The 25,058-nt window shown below is 59.9% G+C and overlaps 1 long non-coding RNA gene across 1 annotated transcript; it reads left to right on the top strand.

Annotated features, from left to right (window-relative positions):
- The first annotated feature begins 1,503 nt into the window (after positions 1-1,503).
- LOC124110043 (uncharacterized) lies at positions 1,504-6,222 on the top strand. Its single transcript, XR_009224335.1, has 2 exons — positions 1,504-1,689; positions 2,110-6,222. It is a non-coding gene; the product is annotated as an uncharacterized LOC124110043 (long non-coding RNA).
- Positions 6,223-25,058: the final 18,836 nt, after the last annotated feature.

The raw sequence follows: 25,058 nt of genomic DNA, 5'->3' as shown, positions 1-25,058 counted from the left end.
AAGAAGCTAATTTTCCTCCCTCTCACTTCCTTGGAAGCCGCTGGGCCGTCCGGTGGGGGGTGGGGGTCTCTGGGAGGCCAATAGCTCAAATGAACCCTGACGGGTGATCATTGCCAGAGCCGCAGGTGAGCTGTGATTAGCGCTCCCAGCGAGAAGTGGCCAGGCGCCTCAGCCTGGAAGTCACTGGAACCCCTGCAGGCGCAGTGAGACCTCCCCGGGAGCTGCAGTCTGGTTTTGGTTACAGTCCAGGATCCACCGCCAAAAGGCCCTTCCAGCCCCCTTTTACTGGGGTCCAGGGTCAAAGGTCAAAGTGAAACAGCTATCTCCTGGACACGGCAGGGATGAATCTGTTCCTCTGTTGGATCCAGACCCTGGGGGAGTTCCCATGGGGCGCAGGGTCAGCTCCCTACATTTCCCACATTCCTTTAGTAAGAGGGACCTTCAGCAGCTGTGGACTTGCTTGTGGCCGGGGAGGGCAGACCTGGGCCTGGGATCAGCTCTTGGACTCGCCAACCTGTGCCTGGTCTCTGCCTTCCCCGAGCTTGTTTTTAACCGACTCTTTACTTTATGAATAACCAGAGGAAAGGAGCCAGATGCACAATAATGATAAGAGAATGGAAACATGGGTTATGCCAATCTGATGACTACATACTTACCTGTGTATTGCAACCCCACGCCGTAGCCCTTAAATATGTGCAGTTATTATGGGATCATCAATTTTTTTAAATGTTTAAGGCAATAAGAATGCTACAAATAAAGTCAAATAAAATTGAGTTAAAACGAGCTTCAGGTTTCCCTGAGAGTCACATGTACACAGAGGAGGGCTGGGGCTTTCTGATTGCAAGTGACAAAAACATGAGTTAAGCAAACCAAGAAATGTTCTGTCTGGTGTAACTGGTCGCCTAAGGGCTGGTCCCACTCCTCATTCTCTCTGGCTCTCCTTCCCTCTCTTTGCTTCCTTGCCAGAAGCCAACCATATCCTCTGGGTCAACTACCAGCTCCCCTAACAGCACAGAACAGCCTCCTCCCTAAGTCAAGCTCAGGGCCACCAGAAAACCCTAGAGTCCCCCTCCTGACTGTGTGACAGAGTGCTAGAGATCAGAGCCCTTGCCCTGGGCTCTGGAGTGGACAGCTCAGGGTGGGCTCCCACTGGCCTGCTGCCGGCGAACGGCAGCTCCCACCAGGGTCACTAGAGGGAGCTTAGAGGTAAGGATGGGGCAGGGCAGCTGTGAGTCCCCAGGGCCGGGGACAGCTCTTCTGCACCTGTTGCCTGGGTGTAATGAAAGAGTGGACCCTGACTCTCCGTGCCCCGTCTGAGGACCACCCCAAGGTGGGCTATTCTCTAAACAAAAGGAAAACTAGCACCAAGGCCCCTGCCCGCCAGAGGCTGCACACAACCCACAGGGAGCCCTCCCACCAATGGAGCTGCAGGCTCCGCCCACTCCGGCCTCAGGCTCCGCCCACTCCAGCCCTGTCCACGGAGGAGGAGATGTTCCAGGAAAGACCAGCCTCCCTCGGCCAAGCCCTGCCTCTCGAGTGCCCATGGAGGACGACCCGGAGGGCCTGGGCTGCTCTCGCAGGAGGGTCGCCGTGACCACTTGCAGACTGTCTCTGGAGCTCACCCGCCAGGTGACATTTAAGACAAAACAGCAACAACAAACTTTCAGCAGTGCTTCGTGATATGAAAAGGTACAGAACCCAGAAGAGACGGCCTCTGCCGGCCAGGACGGGGCTGGTCCAGCTCAGGCCCACAGCCTGCGCAGGTGGGCGGGGGAGCGGGCACCACTAGGAGGGTTACCCGGTATGAAAGCACTGGGGGACGTGGGGGGGGGGCTGGGCCATCTGCGACCCTGAAAGAGGGGGCTGGGGACTTGCAGGGCGCTAGTGGGCACAAATCTTCCTGCCCTTCTGATTATGGGTGGGGCGTGCAGTTTGTGGTGGCCAAAAGAAAGCAGGTAAGGTGACAGGGCTAGGGCCTGAAGACACACTCCTGGTTCCAGACAGCCCTGGGGGGAGCCCCGGAGCTCACTGGGAGCCGGAGGCAGTCACCCCACACACACACACACACACACACTCTCTCTCTCTCTCTCTCTCTCTCTCTCTCTCCAGGCAGCCCACAAATGAAAAAGGAAGCTGTTAGCTGCTGCCTGCCCTGGAGATGTTCAGGTTGTTATGGAGAAAAATGAAAATCTCAGACAGTCGCCCGGCAGACTTCAGGGGGCGTCCTCTTCCTGGAAGCGCCCCGAGCATCCTTCTGACCCCGCTGCTCTGGAGGGTGGATTGTTCTCCCTGCAAGGGAGAAAGGGACCCGGTGGAGAGCAGAGGCCAGCCTCCACGCCCAGGGCACTAGAGAGCCACTCTCCTGCTCCCTCTCCCAGGTCACCTTGGAGTGCCCTCCATGGGTGGGCATGTCCTCAGGGTCCCCTCCCCCCTCGGCCACACACTTTGCTCTCTGCAGAGACTTCCCATCCTATGGGCCACCCACCTCTGTCCCCATGCCGGAATCCCGACCCTGTCCCTCTCCCCAGGACCCTGCTCCTCTGCCCATCTTGCTGGTGAAGAAGCAGGCCCAGGGAGGTGGCGCCGTTGTCCAAGTTTGCCCGGCTGCTGGGGACAGAGGTGGGAGGGAGCCTCGGTCTTTGGGCTCATCTTTTTCTAGCAGAGCTTCTTAACCTTTCCTGGGGAAGAACTCTTGAAGTCGTGTGTTTACTGTTAAAATTCATGTGACATTTGCAGTCTATCTCTATCTTGACTCTAATCCAAAAGCATGTTTTACATCCCAGGCCACTTGAGACCCCACCTGCAAAAACACCAACTTCTCCTGCAGCTTCCTACGCCCCCTGCGCCGCCCAGGCCTCCAGGCTGAGCCAGCCCTCCCCGGCTGCTAGAGGCTCAGGAGAATCAGACTTGGGGTCAGGGGGTGTCTGGGGTGCCAGCTGCCAGCAGAGACGTGGAATTCATCCTTGAATACCGTAAACCATGTACTGGGCTCTGATGGCTCCGTTTTATTGATGAAGAGACTGAGGCACAAGAGGGAAACTGAGCTGCCCAGAGGCAGGCAGAGAAGGGATGACTGATCCCAAGCCACACCTGGATCTCCTCGCACAGTCCAAGAGTCTGTCCTCTGAAGAGTCCCATGTGCGGAGGCTGCACTCCCCATCTCCCAGGCTGAGTCAGGGCCTTACTGTGCTGACCAGAGATGACGGTTGTGGGCTCCGTTCTCCAGGAACTCCCAGGTCGGGAATTAGAGGGAGAGGAGGGAGCAAGTCCAGCCCTCCAGACTCTGCTGTGTGACCGTGAGCAGTGGCCACCTCTCTCTAAGACCAGGTCCTATCCACTCTGACTCCTGTATAAGGTAAGGACCAGGGGACATGGGCAGGTGGGCACTCATCACAGCGACTGCACACAGGGAAACTGATGACCACCCTGTACGGGTCACCCACTGTTTTTGTTATGGATTTGATTTTGGGCCTCATAATCTATCTGGGAGGCAGACTGGCCGGCGAGGTCCTGGACACAGCTTCAGAGCAGGGCGAGGCTCCAGGCATGTGCAAGCCCCACCTTGAGGGAAGGACAGGCTGGGGCCTGGCCAGCCGAGGGGCTGCAGGGGTGTCTCCGTCACCAGGAAGGCAGGAAACGCTGCGCTGGGCTTCTCAGGCTGGGCCAGGCAGTCAAGGAGCCAGCAAAGATGCCCAGATGACCCTTCGTCTAACCTGTTGTGGTGGCCACCATCCTGTCCTCTGCTGCCAGCAGCCCTCAGGGAGGGTCGTGATTCCTCATCACACATGGGGAAACCAAGGCTCAGAGAAGTTAAGTAACTGCAATCCTAACCCTAACCCTACCCTAACCCCTACCCCTAACCCTAACCCTACCCCTAACCCTAACCCTAGCCCCTACCCCTACCTGTAACCCTAACCCCTACCCCCTAACCCTAACCCTAACCCCTACCCCTACCCCTAACCCCATCCACCTAATCCTAACCCTAACCCTAACCCCTAACCCTAACCTCTAACCCTAATCCTAACCCCTAATCCTAACCCTAACCCTAACCCATATCTGTTCTCTGGCTTCCGGCCTCTTCTGGCAGCATCTCCAGGGGGGCGCCCAGGGGCTCAGTCTAAAATCCACCACTATTAAAATGTGGTCAGTGGTGGGTGGAGCCTCGCAGGATGCCAAGATGGAGAGGGGTGAAGGCAGCTGCCATGACTAGAGGATCAGGGTGGCCAGTGCCTGGCACACAGTGGGCTTGAGTGATGCATCTCTAACAACCTGACACTCTGATGTCCCTTCAGCCATTGAAGATACTCTCAGGCCTTGAAAATGATTGAAATGCTTGGCTGTGTCTAGCCACTCCCACAGGCTACCAGGCAGGGCTGAGGAGAGACAGGGAGGAGGAGAAATCATTGTCTAGAGCCCCAGGACATGGCTGGATGCGCGAGGGCGGCCCAGGCTCTGTAGGTAGCCCAGGGTCCCTGGAGGTGCCAGCCTCTCTCAGGCCGCCCTGTGTGCTGTGCCCAGCTGGGCTTCTCTCTGCGCTCCTAGATGGCCTACCTCTCCTTCCCCAGGACAGCGGCTCTCCCAGCCTTGTCCCCCCTCTCTCCTCAGCCACTGCTCCTGAACCTCACCAACCCTGTTGCCCAGGGTACCAGGTGTGGCCACTGCATCACCCTCCTGTCTGACCTGCCAGGGCCCACCTCTGCCCTACCTCCTCCAGCAAGCCTCCCCGACAGCTTCCCTGACCCTCGTGGTTAGAGTCTGAGGTGGAGTGTCCCCGAGGCCAGCCCCACCTGGGTCTCATCCAGGCGTCCCCAGCTCCACCTCGGGGTGGCAGCAACTTAAAGGCAACCCAAGCTGGAGCACATGGGCCAAAGGCTGGATTTCCATTGTGTGCATGAAGGGCCCCCGAGCAGGTGTCTGGTCAGGCCAATGAGGGAGGGAAGTGAGTCCCTGCAGCGGGGCCTCAGGCTGGACTCTGCCAAGGACTTACTTTCCCTGTGCAGTCTAAAGTAAGGACTAGGGTGCCCTGGGCTTGGGCTGGGGGGAGGGTTGGTGTGGAGATGATTCCTGGACAGAGTGGAGAGAGCAGAACCGAGTCACAGCAGTGACAGGAGGGCCCTGGAGCTGGCAGGCCACCCCCACCCCAGCCAGGCCACCTCCCACCCCCAGGCAGCCCAGCCGGTGGGAGAGCTCAGCAGGAAGCTGGACAGCAGAGCTCGCCCTGCAGGGCTGCTGGGGGGCAGCACAAGGTGAGGGCGTGGCCGGAGGCGGGGCCAGGAGGGGCGGGTGGGCGTGGCCGGTGGGCGTGGCACCCAGTACCTCGCTCCTGCAGAAGAGCGCTCGGGCTGTGGGTGAGCAACTGGAACTCCACCTGCTCCACACACTTCTGTGAGGCCACGGGCCAGTCACCTCACGGCTCTGAGCTGGGGATGGGGTCAGAAGACCTCCCAGGCCCACAGGGTGAAGTGATTAACCTGAGACTCACAGCACGCCTGGCCAGTGACCGACAAACAGGTCCCTAATAGACCAGACGGCTCCCCGAAGACCCTGGCCAGGACACCCCGGCGATCCCAGGCGCGGCCTCTGCTCTGCTGCCTCCTGGCGGTGTAACCCCAGACAACCCTTCTTCTCAGTCTATTTCCTTCTCTGCAAAATGGGGTAACCGCAGCTTCTCCCTCTGAGGACTCTGAGATCCTCCTCCTTACAGGGCCCAGCATGGCAGGGTCCTCCACCCCAGGCTGGGGCATCACCCGGGCTGGGAGTGTGCAGGGGCTTTTCAGATGAAAAACAGGGTCTCACAGGAGGTTTAACATTCCGATGACAATGTCATTGGCTCAGGTTTCCCTTCCAGAATCCCACATGGAAGTCCCTGTCCTTGACAGCTCCAGGTCTCCCAATCCACTTTATGGACACCCTGGGGAAGGTCCGGCCTGAGCTCTGACTGTGGCAATGGATTCTTCGTGTTCATGAAAATTGTCCCCTTACCTTGCCAGACCCACTGAAAACCTCATTTTCTTCCAGCTGGCTGATGGTGGGGGACACCGCCCACCACCAGCATCTCCTTTCCTGTCCCTTTAGGAGCACACAAGTGGTCTCCCGCCCCGACCGCGATTTGCCAGACGCATTGCTTTCTTTCAAGCTGCTGGATTCTGAGAGTGGAGTTTGCTCTCCTAGCTGACACCTCTTCCTCCTTCCTTTCTATTAAATGAGAGTGCCTCTTGTTCATTCTTGCGGACGATATGTTAAGGGAGATGAATCTAGAAAAGTCATGAACTCCCGAAACGATAGAGCTCTTTAAAAAGAATTCATTTGTGGCATGAAATCCGCCAAGTGAGCGCATGTTCACCGCAGGGCTGAATTGTTCTGCTTTGAATTGTGTCATGGATCTGTGAGCGGGGAGGGCTCCTCCTGTCCTGTGTGCTCAGGGAAGCAGCCGGGTGGCCCCGCTGGGCTCAGCCCCTGGGCCCCAAAGAGCATTTGAGTCATCCCACCTGCACCCTCTCACCCGGGTGAAGGGAGGATGCAGGAACCTCTGTTGCTCCGAGGTCCCCATTATCTTGAGAGCTTTCTCTGGTCAACTCTGTCCTTAATAGGGTGACCACCCACCTCTAGTCACCCAGGATGGAGGGGGTCCTGGTAGGGGGCACTTCCAGTGCTGAACCTGGAGAAGTCAGAGCAACTGGGACCAGCTGGTCACCCTGCACCTGGGGCTCCTGTCACCCTCACTAGAGAGCCCGGACTACGAGGAGAGGCAGGAGAAGTCCTTGCCCCACGTGCCACCATGCTGTGCTCTGGGGAATCGGCCCGTACTCCCCACTCCTGGGGGATGGGCTCTGTCTGCACGCGCCTCAGGGGTGACTCTAAGCTAAGCAGTGTGGCTGGAGAAGGCTGGTCTGTGGGGTACCGTCCCCTTCCTGCCCTGTCTCAGTTATTCCTCATGACCAGTGTGAGGTGACAACACAGAGGATCAGAGAGGTGCAGGCACCTATCCCAGGTCATACAACATAAATGCCCCATCCTGTGGCTCCCCACCAAAAGGCCCTCTCCGAAGTCAGAGGAATGTCAAGAGCACAGCAACCGCAGGGCCAGAGGCAGGACTGTCAGGGGCCAGGTTGTCCGGGGGGTGAGGTCCTAGACACTGCAGCCTCCATCTGCCCCTCCAGGGTCCAACGTGGGACTGGTCCTGAGTGTGCACTTGATGAAGGAGCCGCGTGTGGGAAACCATCCCTGTCCAGCCTCTCTCAGCCCCTCACTGTCCTCCACTGTGTCCACCCCTGGCCCCTTGGGGCTTGATGAGCACCAAGTACTGACCCCTTCCACCCAGCTGCTCTCTGTCCATGGGACCAGCACCGGGAGGGCCTGGTGTGCACTTAGAGCTCTGTACGTCCTCGTCCACCACCATCCTAGGCTGGGGATACGGCACTGAGCAGGACACACACAACACCCTGGGGACGGGGACAGGGGGGTGGAGCAGAGCCCTGCAGATTCCAGACATGGAGCAGCTGAAGGCTGTGAGGAGAGCAGCGCTTCCCAAGAGGAAACCGAGACTCAGCAGCCACCGCCTCCCCGGGTCAGAGGCTGGCTGGCGGGGTTTCTGGACAGAAGCCACTGCGGGCCCCAGCTGGCTCTTTGGCCTCCTCTGCAGCCCGAGTGCCCTCCTCGGTCAGGAAGGGCAGCTTCTCCAAGTCCAGCCAGGCACTGCCTGTCATGGGATGTGATTTAAGTGTCAGCAGAGCTACTCAGGCCCTGGAGACCTGGGGACAGCAGGCAGGCCTGCTGCAGACCCCTGAGTCCCTGTCACTGCCTTTTGAAATGAGAATTCAGGAGGACTGGCTTGGGTACCTAGGGCTGGTGGCCCTGGGCTGGGGTCTGCTGTGTGAGCAGGGGCATTACTTCACTTGCAGGAGCCTCAGCCGTGTGAAGTGCCCCACCCCCATCTGGGGACCCTGACCCTGGGCAGCCCAGCCCAGGTGTGAACTACCTCTTCATGGGCCTTGGGTTCACACCAGGCCTGCACTGCCAGGGTACTGATATGGGGGTCGGGGAGGTCATGAGACCAGCTCATCCCAAGAAGACAGAGTGTCCTGACAGCACCCAGACCTGTCCCCAAGGGGCACATGATCTGACTGGTAATTCTAGAAGACGCCCTGTAAACTCAACCTGGCCGACAGCCAGCCCTGGTCGGGAGAGCAGCGTGGGACTGAGGCGGGCACAGAGCCAGCCTCCTGGGCAAGGTGGGGGTGGGACAAGGCTCTGGGCAAAACACAGCTCTGGGGTCACAGGGACCAGGTGTCAGGGGCCAGCTCTGCTGGGTAGCTTTAGCTGAGCTCCTGACCTCTCTGAGGCTCAGCTCTCACCTCTGGGAGACTCTCTTGTCACCAGGCTTGGTCAGGTGGCCTAGCCTCTCGGGAACTCTGTCGCCTGGTCTGTAAATTGAGCATCCTGCTCTCCTGCCCCGTGGGGCCTCAGGGGCTGAAGGAGACAGTGCAGGGACGGGCTGCCCCTTCTGTCCCCTTCACTTCCATGCTGGGACCAAGGTGAAGTCTGGGACTCTCCCAGCCTGGCTGAGGGCTCAGCGTGACCAACGCCACCCCACGTCTGGGGCTGGGGAGGGTGAGACTGCTTGATGAACTGGTGGAAAGGAAGAGCCCAGGGTCCGGCGGTGAGGACGCCACCTGGGTGGGACTCGCCCCCTGGGCAGCGGCTGCCCTGAGCCCCACAGTGGGCTTCTCTCCTGCCCTGGACCCGCAATGGCGGCTGCCCACTCTCAGCTCCCTCCTCTCACGGCCCTCCCAAAGTGGGCCATGGGAGGGTGTGTGGACATGGGGCCCAGTCCCCTTCTGCCCCCTACACGTGGCCTTGGGCTGGTCCGTCCCTGTCCTGGACCTTGGTTTCCCCATGTGTGAAACATGGGTGTTGAACCTGACGCTTAGAGGGATGGAGAGTGTCCGTCAATTTAAGCCCTTATGACTCCACAGTGATGCTCAGGGATGGCTGGAAAGGGGGACAGGAGCAGGCTCCACTAGAGCCACAGCAGAAGTCATCGAGTGGTCACAACATGCCAGGAACTGTCCTGGGTGCTCCACACATGTCAGCCCAGCCGTGCCTACACCACCACTTTGAGGTGGGCACTGTTATCCCCATTCTGTGGATGGTAAGTCACGGCAGACCCTGACATTTTGACTTCCAGCGTCACCTTAGGGAAGGAGCCCTACCTCCTGTCTTCAGGGAGGGAGGTGGGAGAACAGGGAGCAGGAGGCCTGTGGGGCAGGAGCTGCTGGGTGCCCTCTCTTGTGAGCCTGAGTCCCCATCCACCCCTGGAGCAGGTAGTGTTGGCTCCATCTTGGAAGCAAGAAAACTGCTGTCCAGAGAGGTTTAGGCACTTCACAAACATCACACAGCAGAGTGAGGATTCAAACCCAGTTCCCTCTGAAACTCTCCACCCTTGCAGGCTGTTTTGGGGGCTGGAGCACCCCATTATGTCAGGTTAGATCTGGCCATCGGGTTCTCAGACCAATGGGCAAGTAAGAGGTTCCATGCTGGGCATGAGGGATGACCCCAGGAAGTGAACTGGGGTGAACTGTGTCTAAGAAGGGAGATGTCAGGCCTGGGCAGAGAACACGGGGAAGACCTGAGACTCAGAGTGTCAGTTAATGGCTGGGGAGGACACAGGTGCCTGGCCACTGCACAGGCTCAGGAGCAGGGCCTGAATCCCGGGAGGCAGACCCCAGACCTGGGGGAGGTGAGGTCCAGAGCCTGTGGCCAGAAAGAGCCAGGTCCAGCCTCCCAGCAGCCTCCAATCCTCGTGGTCCCCAGGTCCTCCCACAGCCCAGGGGAACCTGTACTAAAGCACGTCACATTGCCCTCAGCTCCCAACCTCCGTGGCTTCCCGTCCCTGGTGCGGGCCCTAGACCCCTCCCTAGCTGCCCCCAGCTGCCCCTTTCCTTGGCCGACCCCACCCTCCGCAGGACCCCGGCCACCCCAACCTCCCACTGTTCCTCACACGCTCGCTGCTCCAGCCTTGGGCCTCAGCTAAGCTCTGCCAGCCACACAGAGCCCCAGGCATCAGCCAGGCACAAGGCCACACCTCCACAAGGCCGGTCACCTGGCATGTCCCTGGCTGATGCTCGGGTCTCTGTGGGGCTGGTATGTACCCAGCTGGTGTCGGAGCCTCTGTGACCTGAGGGCACACAGCACCTGGGCAGTGTTTCCAGTGGAGGGACCCAGCCTGCTGTGGGCTGCTGAGGATGGCTCTGGGCAGAGTGGGGTGGGCTGCAGGGGGCAAGCTGGAGGGGGTCCAGGGAGGGCCCAGATGACCCAGCGGGCCCCAGGTCAGCTGGGAGAAGCAGCCAGGCCAGGGGCTTGACGTGGAAATGTCTGTGCTACAGGAGGGGCCTTTACCCCCCCACCCCCGCCCCGAGAAGCCCTGGTCAGGAGGAGCTGGGCTGGCTGTGGGGCCCAGGGGCGGTGGGATCCGAGCTGGGATGGAGAGAGGGCCACCAGGAGGTGAGGAGGGAACATTCTGCCGACCTCGCAGGGAAACTGGACAGGGCTAGAGCAGTTCCCACCCCAAAAATATCAAAGGGGGAGCATATTTGTTTCCATGGTGCTTTTCGGGAGACCTCAGGACTGTTTATCCACTGGAAAATCATGAGGGAAAAATCCCCCCTGCCCAGGCGGCCGCTTCGTCCCCAGACATTGAACAACAGAGAGCAGCAAGCTTCCGGCCCCAGCTGGTTGGACCTAAAGTTCTGCTTCATTCCTGGGGCTGGAGGCTGGGTCTTTCGTTAAATGCAAACAGACTTGCAGAAATCATCTTTCATGCACACATTTTCATTCACTCAACAAATATTTATTGAGTTCTTGCTCTAACCAGGCGGTACTTGGAGTCTGGGAAGAGAGCGATTAATTAAGATTTGTTCAGGGCCAGGCCTCCAGGACTGCTGAGCCCTGGGGGTGCTGTGGGGAAGGCTGACCCAGGAGGCTGGACTTGGTGGAAGGATGAGGGGCCGTGGGGACCCTGGCCGAGGGGAAGCTTGAGCTTGGGTCTCAGGGGTGAGTGGCAGGAGCTGATCTCCACAGCTTGGCTCAACGGAGCCAGCAACTCCCTGGTATGTGAAGCCGATCTGTGGTCCCTGTCATCTGGAAAGGTCCTCGTTGTCCAGGGCATTTCTAGAAGACAGACTTCATTAGACTGGAACAGCAGCTATGGGAACCCAGGGTGGGCAGGGGGATCAACTGTTCTCCTGTGGACCACCCTCCATCCATGGCCCTCGAAAAGGGTCAAGATCTTTCCCTGGAAAACGTCCCCTGCCCCACCCTGGCCTGGAGGCTGGGGAGCAGTCCTGGTGAGCAGGAGCCCTGGGTTCTGTCCCCATTCCACTGCCACCCAGCGGTGTGCCTCGGGCTGAGTCACACCAACTTTTGGGGCCTGTGATTTATCCACCACAGGCTGTGAGCTCCTTGGGGCAAGGGCATTATCCAACCCACACCCCAGGCCCTGGTACCCAAGACTGGCCTGGCTTTGAGCAGTAGGGCTGTTTGGTGACCATGTGGGAGCGGCACCTCCCACTCTCACCTCCCAAGACCAAGGCCAGTGCCATGCTGATTGACAGCTGCAGTTGTGCCCAGAGAGCCGGCCCTGTGCCCGAGCCCCGGGAAGGGGCTTGACAGGAAGGGAGGCTCCTGGCCGAGGCCCAGCACACAGCCTCCAGCTCTGGGTGGCTCCCTGGGCTGCAACTAGACTGAGGGGTGAGAAAAATCCCCCAGAGTCCCCAGTGACCCACTTCCGCTAGCCACAGCCCTTTGCCGTCATTTCGGCACCTCCAGTAAATCCATTCAAGTTATTGATCCATCCAATGGATTCACCCACCCAGAGCTCCATTGATCCCGTCATTGCCTAAGGGCCCACCTCTGAGCCTCCGGTAGGGAGGACCTAGCTCTCAACACCTGAGCTTGGCGGAGAGGGAGGGAGGACCACATTGCAAATGCATTTCATCACAGGAGGCCTCACCCAAAGCTGGTCCTCACCCAGGGCGGGGCCGAGCCTCACCTGCTGACGGTGAGCACCTGGACTCCTGGGCCACAGTCAAGGTGACCAGCTTGCTGAGTCTCAGGCTCCTCCCAGGGTCTTGTTGAACCAGCCCTTGGACCTGTTCCACAAGGAATCCAACTCTCCGGGGGTGGGCTCAGCACTCGCACGTTAGGAAGCCCCCGGGTGACTGAGTCAGTGGGCAGACCCCCGATGTTACCTGGGAACCCGTGTCCAGAGACCCTGGTAAAGAGGCTGAGACCCCAGACACACGGAGACCAGAGCAGCTCACGACCTGTGCCCAGCACTCAGCCTGAACTCTGCGGCCTCAGCTCCTCAGTCCTCAGCCTCGCCACCCTGTCCCATGGATGAGGACACCGAGGCTCTCAGAGGAAAGGAACTGGCCTGGCGAACCGGGGGGCAGATTCACGCCAGGCCTGGGGGCTTCTGCCTCCCCTACACTCAGGAAACAACCTTCACCCCTCTTTCCCCGCCATTCCCAAGTGGCAATTCAAGTTTCAAAAGGACCAAATGACCTAGATTTTTACATGGATGAGCAGCTCCTTCTCAAGTTCCCCCTGAGCAGTCGCACCTTGAGGGAGGGATTTACAAGCCCTGACTGTGTACATAATAGGTTGTCACAGGTGGTGACAGGTCCATGCCATGACACAGCTGTCAGAAACTCAGGAGGAAACACCCAGGACAAACATCCAGCTGACATTATACCCCCATTAGAAAATGGGCGTGTCCCTGAGTTCCCTGTCCCCCCACAGCACTGTGGCAGGGAGGGGCGAGCTCAGAGGGGCCAGTTCTGGCTGCTGGGCAGGAGAAACCCCTCCTGGGAGGGTTGTATGGGAAGCCTGGGGATCCACACCCAGGGCACAGGAAGGGCCCAGCACATGACCTAAGCCCAGCACATGCAGCCTTCTGACTCTGAAAACAAGGTCCCTGGTTAATTTCCTGTCCAGCCCATCAGGACTCTGGGGAAAGTGCCCTCAGCCCTGGTCACCATACTCAAGCTTGGGTCATTCTGCCCCCAGTCAGTCAGACAGAAGGGCAGGGGAGGACCCGTGAGGCAGAGAGAAGGGAAGGAGCCCAGCACAAGGTTTTATCAGGAGCTCACTCCAGTGACGACATTGATCTACTGGTGCGGGCAGAGTGACCTAATCACTTTCTCCTCCCCCTCCTCCTCCTCCTCCTCCTCCTCCTCCTCCTCTTCCTCTTCCTCTTCCTCTTCCTCTTTTTCTGCCTCCCCTTTCTCTTCTTCTTCTTCTTCTTCTTCTACCAGGAATTTAACCCACAGATGCTCTACTACTAAACCACATCCCCAGTCCTTTTAATCTTTGTATTTTGAGATGGGGTCTTACTATATTGTGTAAGGCCATGCTGAGTTGCTGAGACTGGCCTCAAACTTGCCATCCTCCTGCCTCAGCCTCCTGAGTCACTGAGATCACAGTCATGAGCCACCACACGTGGCTCCTAATCATTTCTTAAGGGTCCCACCTACCAAGGCTGTGCCATGGGGATCATGTTTCCAGCACGTGAACTCTGGGGGACATAGTCAAACCATCGCATTGGCCAGCAGCTCTGAGCAGTGGTCAGCTGGGCAGGGATCCAGGCTCCTTGACTTGTCCCCTGCAGGATTTGAGAGACAGTGTTCCTCCCGCTGCAGTTCACTTGGTATTGAAAGCCCACCCCAGTGAGAGCCCCAGGTGGCCCCACACAGCCAATGCCCCAAGGCTGTGGACGCCCCTCTCCAGCTGGCCGACAGCCACCCTCGTTTCTCACCCACCTGACAGTTATTGCTCGTGGTTCTTCACTTACATCCTTCCTGACTGGTTTTCTGGCATGAACCCTTGCCTTCAGCTTCTCTTCCCCATAATTATAATTGTCACCAGTCAATGAACTTGTGACTGTGATCTCCATTAATATAATTGATCTTGGGCCGGCATAAATAACTCCTGCTCTGATGAACACGAGGAGAGCAGGTAAATGCAATCTGTCATCGGTGCAGCCAGGAGCCGTCCTTCCGCTCCTCTCCACCAACAAGCCCCTCCGTCCTCCTGGCCCCCAGTCCACAGGGCAGATCCAGCCTCCCCCTGCCCCTGCCGAAGCACATCACTCTAGACTGGCAGCAACCACCCCTCACTCCTGCTTGGCCACAGCCACTCTTTGAGCCAGTTCACCCTGCACCATCCAGGGGAGACTCTAAAGTGGCCGCGTAACCAAGGACCAAGCCACCTGATCAGCCAGCAGTGGGGAGCACTCAGAAAGCAAGTCAGCGAAGCAACTTCATTGCTCACAAATAGGCAGCAAGGGACAAGAGAAGCCAAGGGCCAGGCGCCGTGGTGCATGTCTGTGATCCTAGTGGCTCTGGAGGCTGAGGCAGGAGGATCATGAGTTCAGAGCCAGCCTCAGCAATGGCAAGGCGCTAAGCAACTCAGTGAGCCCCTGTCTCTAAATGAAATACAAAATAGGGCTGGGGGTGTGGCTCAGTGGTTGAGTGCCCCTGAGTTCAATCTCTGGTACCCGCTCCCCAAAAAAGAGAGAAGCCTATGGAGGTGAGCTGGTCCCTCAACGCTTGCTCGGGAGAGCTGCCCTTGGGGAATGGGGTGTCCTCTGTGTGTGCCACCTGCACCAGCCGAGTAGACCACGCCATTGCTGCAGGCGCAGGAACAGACCCCTGTGGTTCCAGCCAGTTCCCCTCCTTGCCTTGGGGTGCTGTGGAGCCGCAGTTCACAGTTACTCTGAGACCACAACTGAGACCCAAGGAACTATCCCCAATTTAAGGGGAAGAAACCCAGGGTCTCCAGACTTGTAACCCGCCCTCCGCCTCCAGTGCTACCTGGCTGGAGAAGACACTTGGGTTTCTCGTTCCCTCCCAGCAGCCTGGAGGGGCCCAGCCCTGTCCTCACCCACGTGCCTGTGATGACACCTCTTCTCCTGTTTACTTCACTCACATGCCAAGGAGCAGGTCTGGGCCCCTCGGGATCGTCACAGCATCCCGGAAAGTAGAGCATCCTAATCGGGGAAAACGAGGCCCGAAGCGTCACAGCTTTCTGGACCTAAGATTCCCTTTAACGATCAACGTCTTCACTTTACAGATAGAGAAACTGAGGCCCAGAGAAGCAAGTAGGTTGGCCCAGGAGCAACAGGGAACCAAGGACGGGGCCAGCCCCAGGTCCCAGCACCCCTGACTCCCAGACCTGCACAACCCTGGGTCCATCCAGGAGGTGGTCGGATGGAGTTCAGCCTGCTCCCCACAGCCCCCCGGGGAGGGGGCGGCGCTGGCTGGATTCAGGCTCAGAGCCGCGGTGGCGCTGGCTTGGGGTACCATCTGGAGCACCCTCTCCTTTGCAGATCCGCTTTCCCAGAACCAGGGTGCCGAGTCTGACTCCCCTGAAAACTGGGTGTGGTAAAGTGCCCGTCCCCCTGGGGTTTCGAGGGGGGGCCTGGTCTGCGGGGATCCTTGGCAGTGGCGGCTGCTCCCCTTCCCCAGCCAAATTGCATTTCCTCTTGCTGGACACTGGGCCCAACGCTCAGGCGACATAAGCTCATTTGTAGGAATTGCCGTTTCCGGGGCCAGAAGCAGGGGTGGTGGTTCCCAGTGCTTCCTAGTGAGCTCCGGAGTCCAGCTGGGACGAATCCCTCCCTCCAAAGCGACACCTGCTGGAAGGCAGCGTTGAATTATGTCACATTATAGCACTTTTTACTCCACTCTGTAACCTTTATGTAGCCAGAGTTGAAGTCGCCCACGGAGAGGCCAGTGGATACCTGTTGTCTGGGCCGTCTTGAGGGGCCCTATTCAGCCCCCGGGGACTGGACAGAGCCACTCCTCTCCCTGTGCTCCAGGGCACCTTGTCCAAGAGGCCACCGCCTGACACATCTCACAGCATCTGGAATCCAACACCTGGCCCCAGGTTAGCCATGGGCCTCGTGTGGAGGAGATCTAAAGTAGTCAAATTGAAGAGGGATTTCAGTATCTACAAGAACAGGGAAATATGGGAAATATAAGGATACACCTTCTTCAGGCATGGCTGGATCCAGGGGCTCAGATTAGAGTCTTGATGTTTCTTTATTGAGCTTCCCTCCGGATGTGACGGGGAGTTGAGGGTGGAGGTTCCTCTCCCTGTGCTGCTGACACTCTTCCTGCGGCAGTCAAGAGCCGGGAAGCAGGAGTCATGAGCATCAGCAGTTCCAAGAGTGCATGATCTCAGCTGGGACTTCATAGGGAAGAAAAAGCTGCTCAATCCCAGAGGATTCCCAGTGGCCCAGTTTGGGCTGCAGGACCATTTCTTGGGCCAATCGATCTCCAAAGGGTCAACACTGTGATTGGTCTGGCTGGGCCTTAGACTGACCCTAAGGAGAGGAGACAGGCTGGGGACTGTGCTTAGTGACACTGTCTGAATCTCAGGGCCTGGGAGCGCGGGAGGCTCCGTTCCTGAAGCAGAGTGGGAGACCAAGCCCACAGGTGTGGATCACAGCAGGTATGGTTCATGCGACTTTACAAAGGAGGAAAGGCGTCTTGGAGAAGTGGGGGGCCCAGCAGGTCAGTGTGCGCAGATGGGAAAGTCGGAAGCCCTTCACTATCCGCCAGGCTCCTGCGCGGCCCAGGGACCCCCGCTTCTGCAGGAGCCTTCACCGACCCCTGCACCTGAGTTCCCACAGGTTTAAACCCCTGACCCTAGCCCAGGCTCTCCAGCCCCTGACGGCCCCAGGGTGCACGCGGCTCCTCTTCCTGGTGGACAGGATCTGAAGTGCCTTCTCCCTCCAGAGCGGCCCCTGGCAGTTTCTTGTCCACAAAACAGTGTCCAGAGCAAGGGCATCAAAGGGGACGGAGACCAGGTCGTGTTGCTACGGGTGACGTTAGCCTGGGGAGGCAGCCTGAGGCGTGAGCCGTGTGACAGGGAGCACATCCTGGGGGAAGGGCACCTTGCAGGTGACTCAGACGCAGCCACGTCCCCCCATCTGCCTAGTTCATCTAAGGGACCCTGCAGCCCACGTCACCCCTGAGCCTCGGCCCAGATCCCTTCATCTCAGGTGAGTAGAGCCTGGGGGGAAGCACCTGTTCAAGGGCCGCGAGGAGGTTCAAGGGAAGCAAGAACCTCGGAGAGGGCACCGCTGAGGTGCTGGGCACCACGGAGGGCGCCACGGAGGGCACCTTCTCCTCATTTAACTTGGACCCAGGGCCGGGTCTTGCCGCCCTGGGTGTCTGCCCGCTGCCTTCTCTCCTCTGGCCCTGAGCGGGGCCTTCTGCAAACAGGACATGTCCGTGGCCCCTGTTCCACTGACGGGGAAGGGAGACCCCGTCTCCTCGCCTCATGGCCAGGAAGGACAGTCGAGTGCAAATGTCGGATCCTGACCCACTGTGGGGCCGTTTGTCCAGCTGCCTCTGCTCTCCCAGGATGGCCCCGTCCTGGGGGACCCTCTGGAGCCTGCAGCTGCATTTCCCGGCCCCTTCCCGCGGGTTCTGTTGGTGTCTGGGCAGAGGAGCAGGGCGGGTCTCCGGCTGGCCTTGGCACAGCAGGAGCTGCACGGCCTGTGGCGCTGGCAGCAGCAGGGACGTTGGCCTTCTCAGGAGCAGTGGAAGTGGCCCTGTGTCCACCAGCATTGGCCGCGGGCACCACTCTTCTCCTCTCTTCCTCCAGCCCTGGGTGGTGCTGTTCCCCAGGGCTCGACAGGAGCCACACGCCCGCTGTCCCCTCCCTCAGTCCCCTCAACCCTTCCAACCCTTCATGGCCAGTGTCTGCTTTTGTCCCTCCTCTGCACTCGGTTTTCCTGAGTGGTCCCCAAGAGGGGCAGTCCTGAGCACAGGAGTGTCCTCAGGAGACAGACCAAGGAAGACGCCGTTGGTGATGGCCTCAACGCAGTGGTGACCTCATCGTCATGGGAACGAGACCCGGGGGGGGGGGGCTCCCCGCAATCCGTGACCCTCCGTGTCGTCAATTGAAGGCAGGCCTTGGGCACACCAAAGAACCCGGGCCGATGATGGCTTCCGACTGAGTTTCAGAAAGAAAATGACAAGCTCCAGGCTTTACACTCTTTAAACGCTCAGATCAAAGTTTCCTTGGAGAACCAGAGATCCACGGGGGCCCTAAAGAAATGTCCTGCCTTTGGTAGCGACAGAGAAGACACAGTGGGAAATCAGCTCCAAATGGAATCCAGCACTGCAGCCTGACCCTGTGGGCAGCAGTTACAAGGTCTGCTGAGCCCCAGATCCCACCCACGAAATCAACAGGGCATTGCCCGAAAACAAGAAGGCGAATCTGAGCACCTGGAGCCCACAAATCCCCCCCTCCAGCCCCCACACCCCTGCTCATCCCGGCAGCCTCTGGTCTGTGTTTGGGGAAATGAACTCGCCCTCCCCTGAGATCCTCATGACAGATGCAGAGGCCACGGTTCCTACCGCACTTAGGTGTCCTGGGCGGGAGGCAGGATGAACTTGGGAATGACCGACCGTGAGCGATCATCAACTGGCCCAGGGGGTGGCTGCAGATGCACCTGCTATTCCAGATCTTTCCCCAGAAGTAAAAGTCAGCACAGCTCTTGGAACTGCAGGCGACAATTATTGTTCTGGCAACTACCAAAAGGAGCTGCTTTAACTCAGCAGGCCCAGCAGGAGGCCCGTCTTCCCTCGGGCTGGGTCAGCTCCCCTGCTAGGACATAATCCAGGCTGGAGGGACTTGGCCACTTAGCATCACAAGCCACATCATGCTGATCCGCCAGCCGGATGACATCCTGCAGACTGGACCTGATGACATCCTGCAGACTGGACCTGATGACATCCTGCAGACTGGACCTGCGGAGCAGGGATGGGCTTCAGCTGAGAAGAAGGCGGGGCAGGTTCTGGGGTCTGACATTCTGGGGACTCCTGGATATCACGGCCTTCCCATTAGAGGCACGGCCCTCTGCAGGCTTCCTGGATCTTGGAAGCAGCATAACCCACATAACTCCACCTTAGTGTGTGATGCTGCAAACAATTTTTACAGATTGCAAATCTGTAAAACTGATGATTTGGAGTGAGACCCAAGGTAAGAAAGGCCCTGCAGAAAGACCAGGCTGTGTGTTGGCCACTCTGCCCTGGGCCTCAGGCCCGAGCAGTTAATGATCCTCAGAGTGATGGACAGAGGGGCTAAACACCCCTGGGCCAGTCCCAGCGGCCCAGACCCACAGGGTTCTGGAGCATATCTCGGCCCAATTCTGGAGATAAATGTTCTCCCTGGGGTCTCTAGGAACCCTGAGTCATGTGCTGTCTGTCAGGAGCAGGGTGTTATTGGACCCACTGAGCCATAAGCTGGGCGTGCATGGCGGTCACTGTCCCCGGTGGAAATGGTGAATGTGTGTTTGTCGGCACCTGGCAGGTGCCGAAGGTGGGAGCAGGCGGCACGTGCAGGTGGCCCCTCCTCCGAGTGCCCTGCCCACCCCCCATCTCTGCTGTCCTCTCCTCTCAACTGCAGCGGCCTCCTGTGCGGTGCACTGGGGCCAGTCAGATGAAGAGGGACACTCAGCCCTAAGTGACAGACGGTCCAGCAGATGTTCTGGCCCCTTCTGGACGCGTGCAAAAGCCACTTGGCAGCCCGCGGGGCTGAGGGCTCCCGACACGGGGCCCTGAGTGGAGCAGCGCAGCAGGGGACACGTGAACCTCGTCCTGGTCCCCAGAGCTGGTCACTTTGACGGCAATTGAGCCAGTCCACCCTCCAGGAGCTCCACAAGATCTCAAACAGCAACTGGACTTGGATGTCCAACATCATCTCCTTTAACCCTCACGTGGCGCATCTCGCAGGCCAGGCCACAGGCCAGCACCTGCAGGGCCGACCCCTCACTGCCCCTCTGGCTCCCGGCTCAGGGGACTCAAGCGCCCCTGGGGAGGGGAGCTCCCAGGCCACAGGCTGGACAGCGCCCTGGGTGAGAACCGGGCGGCAGACGCCATCGAGAGCGGCTTCCACGGCTCCTCTTTGCCCGGGAGCCATCAGCCCCCAGGACACTGGGGACACAGCCAGGAGCCAGGGGTATCACTGAGGGTCCTCCTCCGGGGCGGGGGGTCTTCTAACTATGAAGAAACCCTCCAGGGAGGAAGAAGTCACCACCCAGGAGTCGCCCAGGCCCGGGGGACCCACCCGCCCCGCCTCCCGGCAGAGCACCTAACGCGGGTGATTAATCCCTCCATGGTTTTCTTTATGCGCCTCAATAAACGTCTCCCTGAAACAGCAGCATTCTGTGTAATGCACAATTACCGTCTTATAAATCTAAGCTAAGTGCCCAGGGTTAAGTGTATGCAGGACACTCCATTAATAAAGTGCCACAATGACCATGGTAGCCTGTCACTCCAGAAGACTCTCACTTCCTCAGGGCGCATTTCTGTGCTGTGTTTGTTGGGGGGGGGGGGGCTGGAGGGACCCAGGGTCCCTGGGCAGTTTGCCAGCTGCTGTGGGCAACCCCACATCATGGTGCCCTCCAGAGCTGCCTGGGCTTCCCCGTGTCTGGCCTCTTGGGACCTCTGGGTCAGCTTCCTGCCTGAGAAAAAGGCGGCCAGAGCAGCCTGTAGGTAGAGGAAACTTGGGCAAGAATCAAGAAGCCTGGCTAGGCCACTCATGGGCTGTGTGGCTTTGGATAAGTGGCTTGCCATCTCTGAGCCTCCGTTTCCCCCTCTGAATCATCAGAGAGGCGTTTGCAGGAGCCACGGGGAGGCGGTTGTGGGGTGTGGAAAGGTGGGTCCGTGACACAGGAGCAGTGTGACCTTGGACAAGTGACGTGACCTCTTTAGCCTCAGTGTCTTCGTCCACATACACCAGGACAGCAACGGCACCCACTCAGGGCACCGGGAAGCCTGAGCCAAGGTCGTATGTGACAGGCTCACTCCAGGCCCCCGTAGATGTCATCGCTTGTCATGCTCCCAGAATGGCCTGTCCTCCGTCGCCCTCAGGGGTCCTCACACACCACTTGGAGGACTCAGGGGGAAGCATGGGAACAGGGCACGCAGGGTGGGATGGGGACGAGGTGCCAAGGGGTCGAGGGCAGCTGTGCTGGGGTGCTTCCCCAGGGGATGGATGGTCTGGGCCTGGCCAAGCCCCGCTCTGCCCCTCTGAGATCAGACTGTAGGGAGCCCAGACGCCACCTGCGCAGTGGGCAGCCGGGAGCTCGGCTCTCAGCCCCTGAATTTCTACATGTGGCTGAGCTGAGCGGCCATCAGCGGCCAGACCAAGATCTGCACCAGGTCACCGTCCCTCCCAGCTCCTGCAGAGGCACCTGCTGTGACCAGGCCTGCAGGCTGCCCCCACCAGGAGCCAGGAACCTCCCGGAGCCTGAGGAACATGGGGCCTCAGGGGCCCAGGCTCCACCCTGCCAGCCTACCCTGCACCCCTCCCCCACCCTCCTGCACCCCTCCCCCACCCACCTGCACCCCACATGCCCAGCCCACCCTGCACCCCACGTCCCCGGCCCACCCTGCACCGCCCCCGCCCACCCCCACATTCCCAGGCACAGACATGTCACGGGGCTCCGAGACTCTCACGGGGACACCTTCCTGGCTCCCTCTGTGACTGGCTAATGTGCTCGCTCTCTTGTTACCTTTTATTACGTATCGATTTCCTTTGATTTATCTCGGCCATGTCCATTCTCATCTGGTCACTGAGTGGGAGAGGCGCAGCTTAGATTTTATAGCCATGAACAAGCACCCACACTAATGGGGCCACTCTGGGGTGCTGAGCATCACCCGCCACCCGCCTGCCGCGCTGGGCTGGGGGAGCCTGAGGGGGGGCCTCTCAGCTGCCTCCCACGGAGGGGGCTCAGCGAGCTGGCCTCTGGGGGCCATGGCACGAGGGGGCTGGGGCTGGACAGAGACAGGGATGAGCTTTCGGATGGCCAGAGGACGTCAGACGGCTCTGAGGGGACACACAGGGTCAAGTCTTAGGTGGGGACCGAGGGCACAGGAGCCTCAGCCGTGGTCACACAAGACAGTGGTCTCAGGGAGGGGACAGGAGGGGCAGCAGAGGCCAGGCCCTAGGTGGCGGGGAGACTGGGCAGAGCTCTCCTGCACCAGGAACCCGGATGACACCCGTCCAGCCTCCTCACACCCTGAGGAGCGGACCCAGCTGCTGGACAGGGACTCGTCCCCAGGCTCAGCCAGGCAGGGTGCAGGGAGCTGGGTCCCTCCACCACCCCTCACTCCTGAGGAGCCCAGGAGGCTGGTCTCTGAGGAGCCCCAGGGAGCAGAGTTGTAGTGGACAAGCTCACACTGGCCATGGAGACCCAAGGCCACCTTCTGGGCCACCACTTACAGGACAGGCCCTGGGCAAGGCTTCCACCTGGATCCTCCTGAGAGACAGACAACCAGGCCTGTCTTGGGGTGCGGGGAGAGGCGGGCAGTGAGGCTGGTCACCAAGTAGGGCTCGAGGGGACAGCAGTGATGGCGGTGACAATGGCCACGTGGATACAGGTGGCGTCGGCAGGCTCTCCAGAGAGCAGCAGAGGCTGGGAACCGGCGTGTCCCACAGCTGCGCGTGTCCTTGTGCTTCTCGGCCGAGCCTCACTAACACTTCACGTCAGAACATGGCACACCTGGGCACGCGCAGGCGCACGGAGAGGGCGAGGCGTGAACTCGTGATCCGCGGATTTAAATACCAATCTCCTCCCAAAAGTAACCTCCAGGTTAAGTAATGTCCAGATTAGTGGCTGGCCCAGCATTCGGGCTGCAAGGCCTGGCCCAGCTCACACTAACCAACCATCCCCGGGTGACGGCTGAGGGGGAGGGACGTGCAGGCAGGAGATGGGGAGTGCCACCTGACCCCCTGCCGCCCAGGGGCACCCGGGAGCACTCCTGAGCTGCACCCGCCCGGGTGGCCCTCACTGGGCTCGCGCTCGACTGGGGACTGGCTCTGCTGGCCCACAGCTCTGTCCCCAGCATGGAGCTCAGGGCTGGACGGCTCCCCAGTGGCCTGGGCCCCTCCCTTCTCAGGTGTATTTCTCAACAATGACCCTGGGGGGTGCTGGGAACGTGGTGACCTGAGGTAAGTGGGAACTGGCCCAGCAGCCCAGCTCTGTTCTGTCCCCTCCACCCGCCCGGCATGTCTTTCAACACTTGACCCCAGCAATCATGTGACGCCAGGTGACACCCGAGGATGGCTGCTCTCTGGGGGCCTCAGCCAACAGGGGAAATACCCTCCACCCCAGCGCCCTCCGGAGCCCTGGAGACCAGCTCCTGCTGTCCCCTGCTGCCCATCCGTGAGGAACCAGCCCGGAGGGGGAGAGCCACCTCCTACAAGGGGACAGAGAAGGGGCCTTCCGGGGACAGGAGGAGAGGAGAGCGTCGCCCAGGGGCCTGTGCGCAGCTGGGCCTCCTCTGCCGGGCATCTGGAGTCTCTGCAGGAAAGCCCAAGCCATCCTGGCCTCCCCAGAGGGGCTGGAGGGCAGCCTCCACCAGGGACAGGCTCCAGGGTCAGGCAGGGAGGGCAGACCCCAGCCCCCCCCCCACCAGCTCAGCTAGCCCCTGACCTTGAAGAAGCCACTCAGTTTCTTCAATGTGACCTGCCACCCCCTGACACCTGGCCCACCAGGTGGTTCTGAGGACTGGGGGAAGCCGCAGACCCCAGCACTCGATGTGCCCGGATCCAAGAACCACCCTTGTGACACCCGCCAGGTGCCGCGCTGTGCTGGGAGCACCCTGCATAGGCTTAATCCTCGCCCCAGCCTGGTGAGGGCTGCTATCGTATCCCATTTCACAGATGAGGGAACTGAGGCTCAGAGAGGTTAAGCAACTCACCCAGCATCACCAGCACAGGTGAAAATGGTGAAGGCAAGATTCGCCATCCAGGAGTTGACTCCGAAATCTGTGAATTTCAACACTACGTTTAAACGCTTCCAGCAGCCATGGGCGTGTCCTGTGCTGGCCACTGTCAGAGCTGGTGCGCTCTCGTCCCTGAAGCTCTGGCAGTGGCCAGGCAGCAGTGAAACCAGGTGATGCCTGCAGGCCCTTGCTCCTGCTGCGCCCTCTCCCTGGGACACTGTCCCCTGCCCCCGGGCTCCAGGGAACCCCTACCCAAGCTACAAGCCCATGGGCACCGCACTCTGTATGCACAGCCCCCGTCCCTGCACCCACGCACCCTGCACGGCTGCTCCAGGCAGGTGGAGGGCTGGGGCGCCAGGAGTCCTCACAGGCTCAACCCACAGCGCCGACTTCTTACCCCCCACTTCAGACAACCTCCACTCGACGGGCTTCAGTTTCCCGAGGCCACGACCCGCTGGAGGGGAGACATCTGAGCTCCCCGGGCCACCGAGGCCACTTTGGGGTTCATGCAGCAGCCTGTGGAGGCTGCAAGTGGCCCGCCCCACCGTGTCCGCTCTCCCTTCCTGCAGCCGTGAGCGCGGTCACACTCCGCGGTGTCCCAGACCCCGCCAGGGCCCTTCGGGCCACAGTCACAGCAATTAAACCCACTTGATGTAAGAGCAGCTCCTGAGACTCAGGCAGCAGGTGATTAACTCCGCTCAGACAGCAGCAGCTCCCGGGGGTCATGAGACCCCGTCTCACCCCTTGACCTGGAGGTGCACCAGACGCTGCTGGTTCTGATCGATTAGCAAAGCGTTGAAAATTGACAACCAGTTGAACCTGATGGGCCGAGTGAGCTGGGGGTCCTGCCCCAGGCCGAGGTTGTGAGCCCGGCTGAAGACCCACCGAGAAGGAGGCGCCTGTCGCTGGACACCCTGGGGGACATGGCCCCTCACGGCTCCCCTGGGGCTGTACCCCTGCTGCTCCCAGCGGCACTAGAGACACCACAGCCACCTGCCCAGAAGGCCACCACCCAGCACGAGGCCCTCATCCCGCCTCCCCCACCCTCCTCCACCTCCACACAAGCCCGTCCAGCAGGCCTGGCCCAGGCACGGCCCGGCAAACACTGGCATTTGCAGAGCTGTCTGTCCCCAGAACTTTCCCCGAAGCCCAGGAGGAAGCCAGGGACCCGGAGCCACTGCATCAGACAGTCAAGGTGCAGAACTGAGCTGTCGGAAGCTGGAGTCACCTCTGGCTTCAGGCCTGCGC

This window comes from Marmota monax, unplaced genomic scaffold, assembly GCF_021218885.2.
Source record: "Marmota monax isolate L192 unplaced genomic scaffold, Marmota_monax_Labrador192_F-V1.1 WCK01_AAM20220418_F8-fsc00008, whole genome shotgun sequence".
In the NCBI taxonomy this organism is placed as follows: Eukaryota; Metazoa; Chordata; class Mammalia; order Rodentia; family Sciuridae; genus Marmota; species Marmota monax.
The sequence above is the reverse complement of the archived record's forward strand: the minus strand, read 5'-3'. Positions and strand labels throughout refer to the sequence as shown.